Genomic DNA, 12554 nt, shown 5'->3' on the forward strand with positions numbered 1-12554 from the left:
TTCCTTACCCAGTTGCATATTGTGTCCCCCAGTCCTTGCTTCTGGAGCTTTAGTATAAGGCTATTATGTGGTACAGGATCAGATGCCTTTGCAAAGTCCAAATAAATCCCATCAGTTGCATGACGCATCTATAAGGGATAAGCAGGTTATCCTGCAGAAACACCCCCCGTACCATATCTACCTAAATGAAGACGAGAACCACGACTTTATTGCAGGAATGGCCACAGTTTTATTTTACCGTATATATGTATACCAAACTTGTGGCCCAACATGCCACTCAATTGTTAAACTTAACCTTATACATATATATACCCGTATAACCAGAAACACCGATAGATCCGTCCGAGAGGCAAACCATCATTCCTAACCCCCCGGCCGTAACCTCCAAACCGGCCCAGAGGACCACCTCGGCCGTGACCACCCGGCCCGAGGTGAGGGGTAACAACGTTCCATCGTTAATTACCCCTACCCAGAACCTGCGGGACCTCCGCCCACAAGTTCCCATCCACTCCGAAGCCACTCCCCTTGAGCGACTTCGTACCAACAAGCCGACTGTCGGTACTCCCAACCTCTCAGACGGACCTATCACCCCGCTGTGACAACAATAAATTAGCAACTCAACCTTGTATTCTCCTTTATTCCTCTTTTTTTTTTTTTTTTTTTAAAGTTCTTTTTTTTTTTTTTTTTTTTTTTGAAAAACCATCACCTTTTCACCTTTTTATTTTTTTATTTTTTTTTCAACATATACATATAATTATATATCAGGGCGGGCGGGTGGGACACAAAGATCAATCGACGAAAGGGGAGGTAAACAGCACACCCCCCTCTCTTCCTCTCTTATACCTCTCCCAACACCCCACCCCTTCCTTGCTCCCCCCCAATCCCCTTACAGCTCCCTACTACCAATCCTGTACTCCCACACATCCCCCATCCCATGCAAACCTATTAACCCTTTCCTAACCTTGCACCCTCCCGATCGTCATGGGGTCCATTCACCCCTATGGGGCTCACTGCCCTTCTTTACCAATATCCAGGTCTGCACTGACCCCCTCATAGAACCCAACAGGTTGGTCAGACACGACTTATCTTTCATGAATCCATGCTGTCTGTCAGTCATTAGAGTTGAGCGCGGTTCGCGGTTCGAGGTTCTCCAGTTCTAGGCTCGAGTGATTTTGGGGCCTGTTCTAGATCGAACTAGAACTCGAGCTTTTTGCTAAAGCTCAATAGTTCTAGATACGTTCGAGAACGGTTCTAGCAGCAAAAAACCAGCTAATTCCTAGCTGGCTTTCCACTGTAATAGAGTAAGTCACTCTGTGACTCACACTATTATGAAATTTCAGTGTATAGTGTGCGGGAACAGCGCCTTCAGATCACTGCTGTTTCTATAATGGCGATCGCCATTTTTTTTTTTTTTTCCTTGTCTTCCTTCCCTAAGCGCGCGCGTGTAGTGGGGCGGGCCAGCATGTCAGCCAATCCCAGACACACACACAGCTAAGTGGACTTTTAGCCAGAGAAGCAACGGCATGTGTGATAGGATGTCCATGTCACATGTCCCTGCATTATAAAAACGGACATTTTCCTCCAGCACGCCATTATCTCTTCTGCGTCCTTGGTGTCAGACATCACTGGCGCAGCTCCGTCCTTTGTCCTATCGCTGATACAGCTGTATGCGCTCCATACACAGCGCTGGACAGCATAGGGATAGCACTTTCCATCAGTCCTTTTAAGGGCTAATACCGGCAGGGTCAGAGCCATAGGTGACAGGTCCGTGAAAACAGAGTTTAACAGCTACACAAGATGACAGCATCTGTGTAGCTAAGGTCAGGGATTTCCTCGCTGCATTTCCCCATTAGGAGGGATAGAAAGGCAGGCTTCCATTCCTCTACCCAGAGCCCCACAACCCTGCCACTGTACCCTCCTGTCCTCTGCACACTCCAAGTCATTGTTACTAAGCCATTATACTAGCAAACACTGAGTGAACTTAGTGGCATCATAAACGTGGCTATTGGACTTCTGTATTGTCCCACTAGTGCAAAGACATTTGCAGCACCTCTGCCTGCATTGCACACTCCAACTCATTGTTACTAAGCCATTATACTAGCAATTGTTGCTGCCAGTTTAAGTTGCATTGTCAGGGATAATTATTCTTTATTATTCTGCTGTTAATAAAGCTAGACCACCGCTGCAATCTACACCACCTCTCAATTTTTACTACCACATTTTAAGTGCACAATCTTGTCGCTATCAAAATGAGTGGCAAAATGACAGATGCTGGTGGAAAGGGGAAGAGGCGTGTTGTAAAAGGAAAAAAAGGGTTTGTCCGTGGGGAAGGTGGCAAAGCTCCATTAACATCTGCTGAAGATAGACCATCTTCCAGCAAAAGTAAGATGTCTACTACTTACCGTGGACAATCCGATGTGCTCTCTTTTTTACGGACACGAACAACTGGAACAAAGGTAGATGATGGCCAAAAAAGGAAAATGCTTGAATGGATCTCAAGTGGTCCAACAAGTGCCCTCTCCGCCACCTCAACTACCGCATCCAAAAAACACCAGTCCTCTGAGTTGTCAGCCCAATCAAACTTGCTTTCTCCCAGCTCTGAAGTCTCCATCCGCCCTGCACAGTATGGTGGAACGGAGATGGCTGAGTCTGCAGAGCTGTTCAGTCACACTATAGCCTGGGAATCAGAGGTCTGCTCCCAAGCTACAGTGAGTACAGACCAGGAAATGGTCTGCAGTGATGCCCAGAACCTTTGTGACTCTGATTCAGGCCGTGAGGACCAAGTTTCTGAGCATAATGTTGACCCTTTTTCACAAACTGTAACACCTGTTGTTATAGACAATGAGGAACATACTGATGACGATGAGACGCAGATACCAGATTGGGATGACAACTTAAATATTCGGTCAGGGCAAGAAGAGGCTCGGTCTGAGGGTGAGGGGAGTGCAAACACAACAATTGATGAGGAAGTTCTAGATCCCACCTACTGTCAACCCACAGTCAGGCACTCGAGGAGGTCAACAGAGGCGGTGGAGGAGGATGCAACCGACGACGAAGTTACCTTGTGCCTTCCTGGACAGAGTAGGAGTACTGGTAGCACGTCTACAACTGCATCCTCAGCCACCACTGTGCCTCTGAGCACTAGTTCGGGGTGGATCAGCAGGTCGCATGCCCTCTAAGCCTTGCCTAGCCTGGTCCTTTTTTGACATAGCAAAAAGATCGCCCAAATTATGTGATCTGTAAAATTTGTCGTGATTCTGTTAGTAGAGGGCAAAACCTCAGCAGTTTGACAACTTCTTCCATGAATCATCACATGAATAAATATCATAAGTCCCAGTGGGAAGCTCACCGTGCTGCAATGCGGCCTAGCGGAGCGAACCATCCACCGCCTGCCCCTTCCAGTGCATCCGCGCGCTATTCATCTTCTAAGACTGTGGGGACAGCTGTCACACCTGGTTTTCCACGCACAACTTCCACCACTGTAACCGCAACAGGCACTTTGCTTGGTAGGTCGTCAGTTGGTTTGGAAGGGGAAACAAGTGAGTGTGTACAGCTCTCTCAGACATCGATAGCACCAACGTTGGATGAAGGCAACATCATGTCTCCGCCTGCACTTTCCTCACAAAGCTGCATTTTTCCAGGGACACCCTACTCAACACCGTCTACACACAGCAGCCAGATCTCTGTCCCGCAGATGTGGACAAATAAAAGGCCATTTCCTGCGACCCATGACAAAGCTAAGAGGTTGACTTTATCCTTCTGTAAGCTCTTGGCTACCGAAATGCTGCCTTTCCGCCTAGTGGACACACAGGATTTTAGAGACCTTATGTCTGTCGCTGTGCCCCAGTACCAGATGCCCAGTCGCCACTACTTCTCTAAGAAAGGTGTGCCCGTGCTACACCAGCATGTCGCACACAACATCACCGCTTCCTTGAGAAACTCTGTGTGTCAACGGGTGCATTTCACCACCGATACTTGGACCAGTAAGCATGGACAGGGACATTACATGTTGCTGACTGGGCACTGGGTAACTATGGTGATAGATGGTGAAGGGTCTGCTGCACAAGTCTTGCCATCCCCACGACTTGTGTGTCAATCCTCTGTCTGTCCAAGTTCCGCCACTGCTTCTTCCTCCTCCACCTCATCTAGGTCCTCCACCTCCGCCCCAAGCCTGCCTGGTCAGGCCACCAGCGTTCGCACTGCGCAGAAGGAATCACGCACCCCTCATTACTATGCTGGCAGCAGAGCGCAATGGCATCAGGCTGTCTTTAGCTTGACATGTCTTGGAAATAAGAGTCACAAAGCGGCTGAGTTGTGTTCAGCTCTGGAGACTGAGTTTAATAAATGGTTGTCTCCACTCAACCTGCAGCCTGGTAAGGCCGTGTGCGACAATGCTGCAAACCTGGGTGCGGCCCTTCACCTGGGCAAGGTGACACACGTGCCTTGTATGGCTCACGTGTTGAACCTTGTTGTCCAGCAATTTTTAACACACTATCCCGGCCTAGATGGCCTTCTGACCAGGGCACGAAAACTGTCTGCTCACTTCCGCCGTTCAACCGCCACAGCTGAGCGACTTGCATCTCTCCAGAAGTCTTTCGGCCTGCCGGTTCATCGCCTGAAATGCGATGTGGCGACACGCTGGAATTCAACTCTCCACATGTTACAGCGACTGTGGCAGCACCGCCGAGCCCTGGTGCAATACGTCATGACGTATAGCCTGGGCCAACGAGATGCAGAGGTGGGGCAGATCACCCTGATGGAGTGGTCTCAGATCAAGGACTTATGCACCCTTCTGCACAGTTTCGACATGGCGACGAATATGTTTAGCGCTGACAATGCCATTATGAGCATGACAATTCCAGTCATTTACATGCTGGAGCACTTGCTAAACACTATTCGGAGTCAGGGGGTGGGACAACAGGAAGGGGAGAAACTACAGGAGGATTCATATGCACAAGACACAACAGCATCACCAAGGTCCAGACGTTCATCATCACCAACGCGGCAGGCATGGGACCATGGGGGACAGGGATCAACAAGGGCGCATGGTAGCAGGCGAAATGTTGAGGAAGGTGCAGGAGAACATGAAGAAATGGAGGACGAACTGTCCATGGACATGGAAGACTCAGCGGATGAGGGAGACCTTGGTCAAATTTCTGTTGAAAGAGGTTGGGGGGAGATGTCAGAGGAAGAAAGAACGGTTACCACCTCTATGCCACAAACACAGCGTGGACTTGGTCCGCATGGCTGCGCAAGACACATGAGTGCCTTCTTGCTGCACTACCTCCAACATGACCCTCGTATTGTCAAAATTAGAAGTGATGATGACTACTGGATTGCCACACTATTAGATCCCCGGTACAAGTCCAAATTTTGTGACATAATTCCAGCCATAGAAAGGGACGCACGTATGCAGGAGTATCAGCAGAAGCCATAGAAAGGGACGCACGTATGCAGGAGTATCAGCACAAGCCATAGAAAGGGACGCACGTATGCAGGAGTATCAGCACAAGCCATAGAAAGGGACGCACGTATGCAGGAGTATCAGCAGAAGCCATAGAAAGGGACGCACGTATGCAGGAGTATCAGCAGAAGCTGTTACTCGATCTTAGCTCGGCTTTTCCACCAAACAACCGTGCAGGTGCAGGGAGTGATTCTCCCAGTTGTAACTTGACAAACATGGTACGGTCTCGTCATCTTCAACAGTCTACCCGTACCAGTAGCACCGTATCTGGTGCTGGTAACAGCAATTTTATGGAATCTTTTCATAATTTTTTTAGACCGTCCTTTGCAAGGCCACCAGAGACAACAAGTCTGACACATAGTCAACGGCTGGAGAGGATGATACAGGAGTATCTCCAAATGAACATCGATGCCATGACTTTGCAAATGGAGCCTTGCTCCTTTTGGGCTTCAAATCTTGAAAAATGGCCAGAGCTCTCCAGTTACGCCTTGGAGATTTTGTCGTGTCCAGCTGCCAGCGTTGTCTCTGAACGTGTCTTCAGTGCTGCTGGGTGTGTGCTGACAGATAAGCGCACGCGTCTGTCCAGTGACAATGTGGACAGACTGACGTTCATCAAAATGAACAAGTCATGGAACCACAAGGAATTTACTACCCCTGTGTCATCCTGGGGAGAATAAATGCTTGTGGATTTGGAATGTGCTTGATGCAAATCAAAACATTCTGTTTGCAACTAGGGCCCAAGTGCTGCCACTGATGGGGTGTCTGTGTGGCCCAAGTTTTGGAAAAAAGGGAGACTCCGCTTGGAGTAACCCTTGCTTACATTGTTTTTAAAAATGATCCAAGATGCACAAAGCTGGGATCAGGAAAGACTTTGCTACCTACCCCGGTGTCATCCTGGGGACGGTTAAGTATGGCGTATTTTTGAATGTGCTTGATTCAAATCTAGCTGTGAAGTGTACAACTGGGGCACAAGTGCTGCCACTGAAGTGGTGGGTGTGTGTGGGGCACAATTTTTGGAAAAAAGGGAGACTCCGCTTGGAGTCACCTTGCGGTGTTTTACATGATTTTAGAAGGGCGTGCCATGCCTATATCTGTATCTCCTCCTCTTTTTCCTTGTCCAGCTCTTTTGTTTTCGCATGAGTATATGTCCTTGTCACTTTCCCATGTGTTTGTGTTGTGTTGTGAGTTTTTTGTCACCTTTTGGACACCTTTGAGGGTGTTTTCTAGGTGTTTTTATGTGTTTGTGATTGCCTGCCATTGTTTCCTATGCAGTTCGAGTTCGGTTCGTCGAACGTTCGACGAACCGAACTCGAACGAGACCTCCGTTTGGCGAACCGAACTCGACCCGAACCGGGACCGGTTCGCTCATCTCTAGTTATTTTCTGCAATATATTTTTGCATGTCATCTGTTAAAATGCCCTCAAAAACTTTGCATACTACTTATGTCAGGCTTACTGGACGGTAGTTGCCTGGATCTATCCTCTTACCTTTTTTAAATATTGGTACCACATCAGCAATCCTCCAAAACTGAGGCATCAACCCTTTTACAAGCGAGTCTAAAAAGATGAGATACAGCGGTCTGTCGATTATGGAGCTCAATTCCCTCAATATTTTTGGATGAATGCCATCTGGGCCTGGGGATTTGTCAATGTTTAATTTACTCAGACGTAGGCATACTTCATCTTGTGTTAAATTAATTATATCGGGTGGTGAACTTTGATTTTTCACTTGTTGAATGATCCCTGGTACAGTCATTTCCTTGGTGAACACAGATGAGAAATGGCTGTTTAATATCTCAGTCTTTTGTTTGTCCTCTATAACTAACTTATTATTATATTTTAAGGGGCCAATACTACCCTTTGTTTTTCTTTTTGCATTAATGTATTTATAAAAGGTTTTGGGATTTATATTAATGTCATTGGTGATTTTTGTTTTAGTAGCTAGTTTTGCTTGCTTGATTTCTTTTTTTACATTTCCTATTGATATCTTTATTATCATGAAATGCTATTTCTGTATTCTCAGCCTTCAAGATTTTAAACGCCCTTTGTTTTTTTTCCATTATACTTTGTACAGTCTTATTTATCCAAAGTGGTTTATTTTTATACCTGGACATTTTATTACCACAAGGTATAGGTTTTTTACAGGACTCTCTGGTGCTCAAGTGCTCCCGGACCTGTAGATCTGAAATTGTATCCGGTCTATTTGACAGGACCAGATCCTGCAGATTATCTCCCCTCGTCGGTTCATCTACCATTTGAGAGAGAAAATGGTCTTGAATAGTAGATAAAAAGTAGCGTTTAGCACAACCAGGAGATTCTATGTCCCACTGTATGTCTGGATAGTTGAAATCCCCCATAATAAGAACCCGTTTATAATTAGCTGCCTTTTCAATTTGCTCCAGCATTTCACCCTCTATTTGTTCAGGTATGTTAGGAGGCTTATAGCAAACTCCAATTAGCATTTTTCCATTATTCCCCTCCCCATGTACATTTACCCATAGTGACTCTACATTGGTGCAGTTCCCCCCAATGTCATCATTCAACACAGGTTAGATTTGATAAATATACACACCCCACCACCTTTTTTGTCTTTCCTGTCCCTCCTAAATGTACTATAACCCTGTGTGTTTGTCACACAGTCATGGTTTTCATCCAGCCAGGTTTCCGTAATGCCCACCACATCATAATCCATGGTTGACATAAGAGTTTCCAATTCATTCATTTTGTTTGCAAGACTTCTTGCATTTGCCAGTAGATATTTAATACTATTAACTCCTTTATTACTCCAAGCCTCCCTACGTTCCTTGCATGTCCCATCCCCCCCTAATTCTTCATTGACCCTTACCATCTCACTGTCTCTATCTGCTCTATCTATTCCCTTATTTGCTCCACTACCCTCCCTCACCTCAGATCCTAGTTTAAAAGCTCCTCCATCCGTCTGACCATTTTCTCCCCCAGTACAGCTGCACCTTCCCATTGAGGTGCAGCCCGTTCCTACCGTAGAGCCTGTAGCCGACTGAGAAGTCGGCCCAGTTCTCCATGAACCCGAACCCTTCCTTCCTGCACCAATTTCTAAGCCACATATTTATCTCCCTAAGCTCCCGCTGTCTTTCTAGTGACGCTCGTGGCACCGGTAGTATTTCTGAAAACACCACCTTGGAGGTCCTGGACTTCAGCTTCTCTCCTAGTTCCCTGTAATCATTTTTAAGGACCTTCCACCTGCCTCTAACTTTGTCATTAGTACCAATGTGCACCATGACTGCTGTTTTTTTCCCAGCCCCACCCAGCAATCTGTCTATCAAATCCGCAATATGCCGACCCCGAGCACCCAGCAGACAACACACTGTTCGGCATTCACGGTTTCGGCGACAGATGACCATGTCTGTCCGCTTAATTATAGAGTTCCCTACCACCAACATCTGTCTGGGCTTTGCTGCACTCATATCTCCCTCCTTGCTACAGCAGTTGTTTTTCTGGTTGCTAGGAGCAACATCCTGCTGTAGTGTCCCTAGTCCTGGCCCTTCATTCCTAATATCAGCCAAACAGGCATATTTACTAAGTTGTGCCAGGTCAGGACTAGGCTCCCGGACATTTTTCCCCTACCTCTTCTTCTGTTACCCAGCTACCTACCTCTGGGTCCTGACCTTCCCCACCTCCACCCTCCTCCATATCACTGACCCCAGCCAGAGAAAGCTCAGTGAGCTCTAAACTCCTCTACAGGTTTGCAATGCCCCTGAGTGTTGCAAGCTGCTTATTTAGATAAGTTTCCTGGGCTTCCAAATATGCAACATGCTTGCATCGAGTGAAGACATATTCACCCTCGAACGGCTGCTCAAGGCATGCATACATCTGACAAGATACACACCTGGTAGTATTGTCCATGGAGCACCTATTAAATGGGGATAAACAGTACAGATAAAGGTAGAAAAAAAAACAATGGGAAACTTATAGGGATAACTTCAAACTATTCTCTTGTGTCAAACTATGAACTTGTGCTAAAACTATGCACTTACCTGCAATCCTCGCACTTCACTGCAGACCCTCTCACGCTCAGCAACCCTCGCTTGCTTTGGCTGGAATATATAGTTCCACAAGAACTACCAGTAGTTTCCAATGACTGACTGGTGCCAAGCACGACAGGGTGCCAGGACCCTAGATTGGTGAGAAGCTCTATGCGATCCAATAATTGACCTGCGGTGGAAGGGGGCCTTCAGGGACCTTCCCCATGAGCCCAGAGGTTGGGGGCGACAGCACACTGAGGGGGATGGGGTCTCCCATACAGACAGCCCGCTAAGGTCCCGCATGCCAGCTCCCAAGGGCAAGGACTTTGCCTAAATAACAGAGGAACCGTTCGTGATAGTTCCAGACTATAGGGACTCCAGACAGAAACACTGTGCATGGAAGCAGGCACTGGATCACTAATGACACCTGGGACACGGAACCTGGACGTGTTCCCTAAGAGCATCAGTGACTCACAGAGACTTGGTTCAGCAGCATGTGTGCCTCTTTTATTCTGCAGTACTGTGTATCCAACAATAAGTAAAACCCTGCCCCTGTACCCAGCCTGCCATCCCATCCTCTCCACCCGAGCACCAGAGCCTCCCTACCTGCGGAGGGACCTGCCATCCCGCTGCTCCACACCATCTGCCCTGGTCCTCCATCCAGCAGTGGCGGTACTCCCCTTTACCGCAACCCGCAGGTGGCGTCACGAACTGTCCTTTAAAATATTCTCCCCTTTACATCAAAGTGACCGCTGAGCCCTGGGTCCGGGTACCCTCAAGCCACAGCAAAACCCCCGGATCCAAGCAGTCCGATTGCTGCAGGGGCGGCACAATATCATTGAATGAATTAACTCTGTCAAGTTGACGGCGGTGGATTATTAGTATGGAGAAGGTTTTCTTGGCACACCCTGGTTCAGGGGTGGGTTTCAGACAGAAGAGGGCTCTATGCATTACATATTATGATTTTATTTATTGTTTTGAAGTGCAGTATTTCATTATAATGCACTATTCCACCAGCTCTGAAAGTGGAAGTGGGCCATTCCAACCCTCGGTCCCCTGAACATTGTCAAAGTTGCACCAATGGTATCCTGGCCCTTGCCCGGTTCTTGTGATTCTTGCAGATGGATGAAACTTCCTGCCAGGCTGGTGGAGATGGAGTAATTGTGTAGAAGCAATCTCGACAGACAGCTATAAGCTCTCGAAAGGTCTTCCAGGAACAAGCTTTGAAGAATTCACTCAATCCATATGGTCCCTGGAGAACCCTGTCCTGTGCCCATTAACAACTATACAGGGATCTGCTCTGTTCCAGATGTCCTGGGATGTGTCTGTAGAACCCAGGGGGCAGGGGGTTCAGGTCAGGTCTCGTACCTGTTACTCATCACTGGGCCGGTGTGGAGGTCTAGAATGTCGCGGTGGCCTGTCCGGTTTCGTTCCCCAAGGTGTCCATAATAAAATGGGATAGGAGGTGGAGGTTGGGAATGATGATTGTCATAACACCACCTGTGGTACGCGGCCAGGGATTAGCCACCGCTGCTGTCGCTGTCCTCCTGGGTGGATGGTAGTAGCAGCAAAGATGGTTTCACTCCCCACAGGTGGAGCGGGCCCTGTGGAGGATGATAAGGGGAGTAGTTGAGTGTTGGGGTGCAGGACTGAGGGCGCCGACAGTAACCAGATGACACAGATTGGTAGTTTCCTTTTACCTTTACTGGTAACAGGTTGTAGTCCCGAGGGTTACCGTGGTCTGGTCAGCCTGGTAGCAGGGAGGAACCTCTTTTTGCCAGGCATGTTTGCTACTTCACCTTAGGGCTTTGTTGGTGGACCATGAAACTTGGAGACTCCTGCCCTCCAGGTTTCACTACTGGCCCTTTAGTACCCAGTAATCCAGGACCTCGGTGTCCTGTACAATGTGCTCGGTCCTGAAAAGCTTGCTGACAACTTTCTAACAGCGACCATTCTCTTTCCTCTCCTCCAGGTTTCTGAGGTTTTACTTTCTGTTTTACTGACTAACCCCTTCCCATCCCAGAATGCACAGAGGAGGCTCGTCCCAACCAGGACTTGAGCTCCCCCTTCTGGCGTGGGTCAGGACGTTTTGTGTGCAATGGTGTAGCACTGTCGTCCAGGTGAAGAGAACAATGCCACTGTGGCTCCCATGACCACTGGGGGTGCCACATGTCCACGGAGTGGTTGCTAGCTGATGAAATGAGCTGACAGAGAATAGTCCTAATGCTGGGTTACAATCAAAAATTAAGGTCAAGAGCAAAACTTAGAGGCCGTTGGTAAGTAAAAAAAACAAGGTGAGAACAAAGGTTTAAAAGGGGAGCGCTCCACCTATGTCTCCCAATAGTGAGCTAATCCTGATAATAGTCAACCCTCTGGTTTACTTGGCAGATCCTGGCTCCTCGAGTGGGTGAAGGTTCCTCACTTGAGGTAGGAGTCGCTACTAGTGACATTGGTTAATACTTACAAAAACTCTCTCATAATATTATGGAATCCATGATGATAAGCGCTGCACTTCTCAAGAAAATAGTAGGTAAAATCCTCACCTGGATACAATGCCCTAATAATGTGTCAAATGTTATGATGTGAAGTCCAGAATTTAAAGCAGGTGAAATAAGTATTGAACACGTCACCAATGTTCTAAGTAAATATATTTCTAGAGCTTCTATTGACATAAATCTCTCACCAGATGTTAATAACAACCCATCCAATCCACACAGGCAAAGAAATGAAACCATAAATGTACAGAAATTAAGTGTTATGTAATAGTGACAAATGACACAGGGAGAAAATATTAAACACATGAAGAAAGAGAGGTGAAAAGTACCATGGATAGCCCTGACACCAGCGGAGATCTATCAGTGATGAGAAAGCAATCCTGCCACTTAAGGAAAAATAATATCGGCTGGTTCATCTGGTGGCCGATAAAAAGGTGTCTCAATACCAAGGTGCCACACAAGAAACAACTCATGATGGGTAAAACCAGTGAGCAGTGCCAAGACTTCTACAACCTTATTATTACAAAACATACTGGCAGTATTATAGTAGTTATATTCTTGTACACAGGGAGCAGTATTATAGTAGATATATTCT

The 12554-nt window shown here is 47.2% G+C and overlaps 1 protein-coding gene across 1 annotated transcript in view; it reads right to left on the reverse strand.

The window, feature by feature from the left end:
• LOC142303039 (alpha-2,8-sialyltransferase 8F-like) overlaps window positions 1-12554 on the reverse strand; it is a 294952-nt gene that overhangs the window by 153914 nt on the left and 128484 nt on the right. The gene's annotated exons all lie outside the window — the stretch shown is intronic.

The sequence above is a fragment of the Anomaloglossus baeobatrachus genome, chromosome 4 (assembly GCF_048569485.1).
Source record: "Anomaloglossus baeobatrachus isolate aAnoBae1 chromosome 4, aAnoBae1.hap1, whole genome shotgun sequence".
Lineage (NCBI taxonomy): Eukaryota > Metazoa > Chordata > Amphibia > Anura > Aromobatidae > Anomaloglossus > Anomaloglossus baeobatrachus.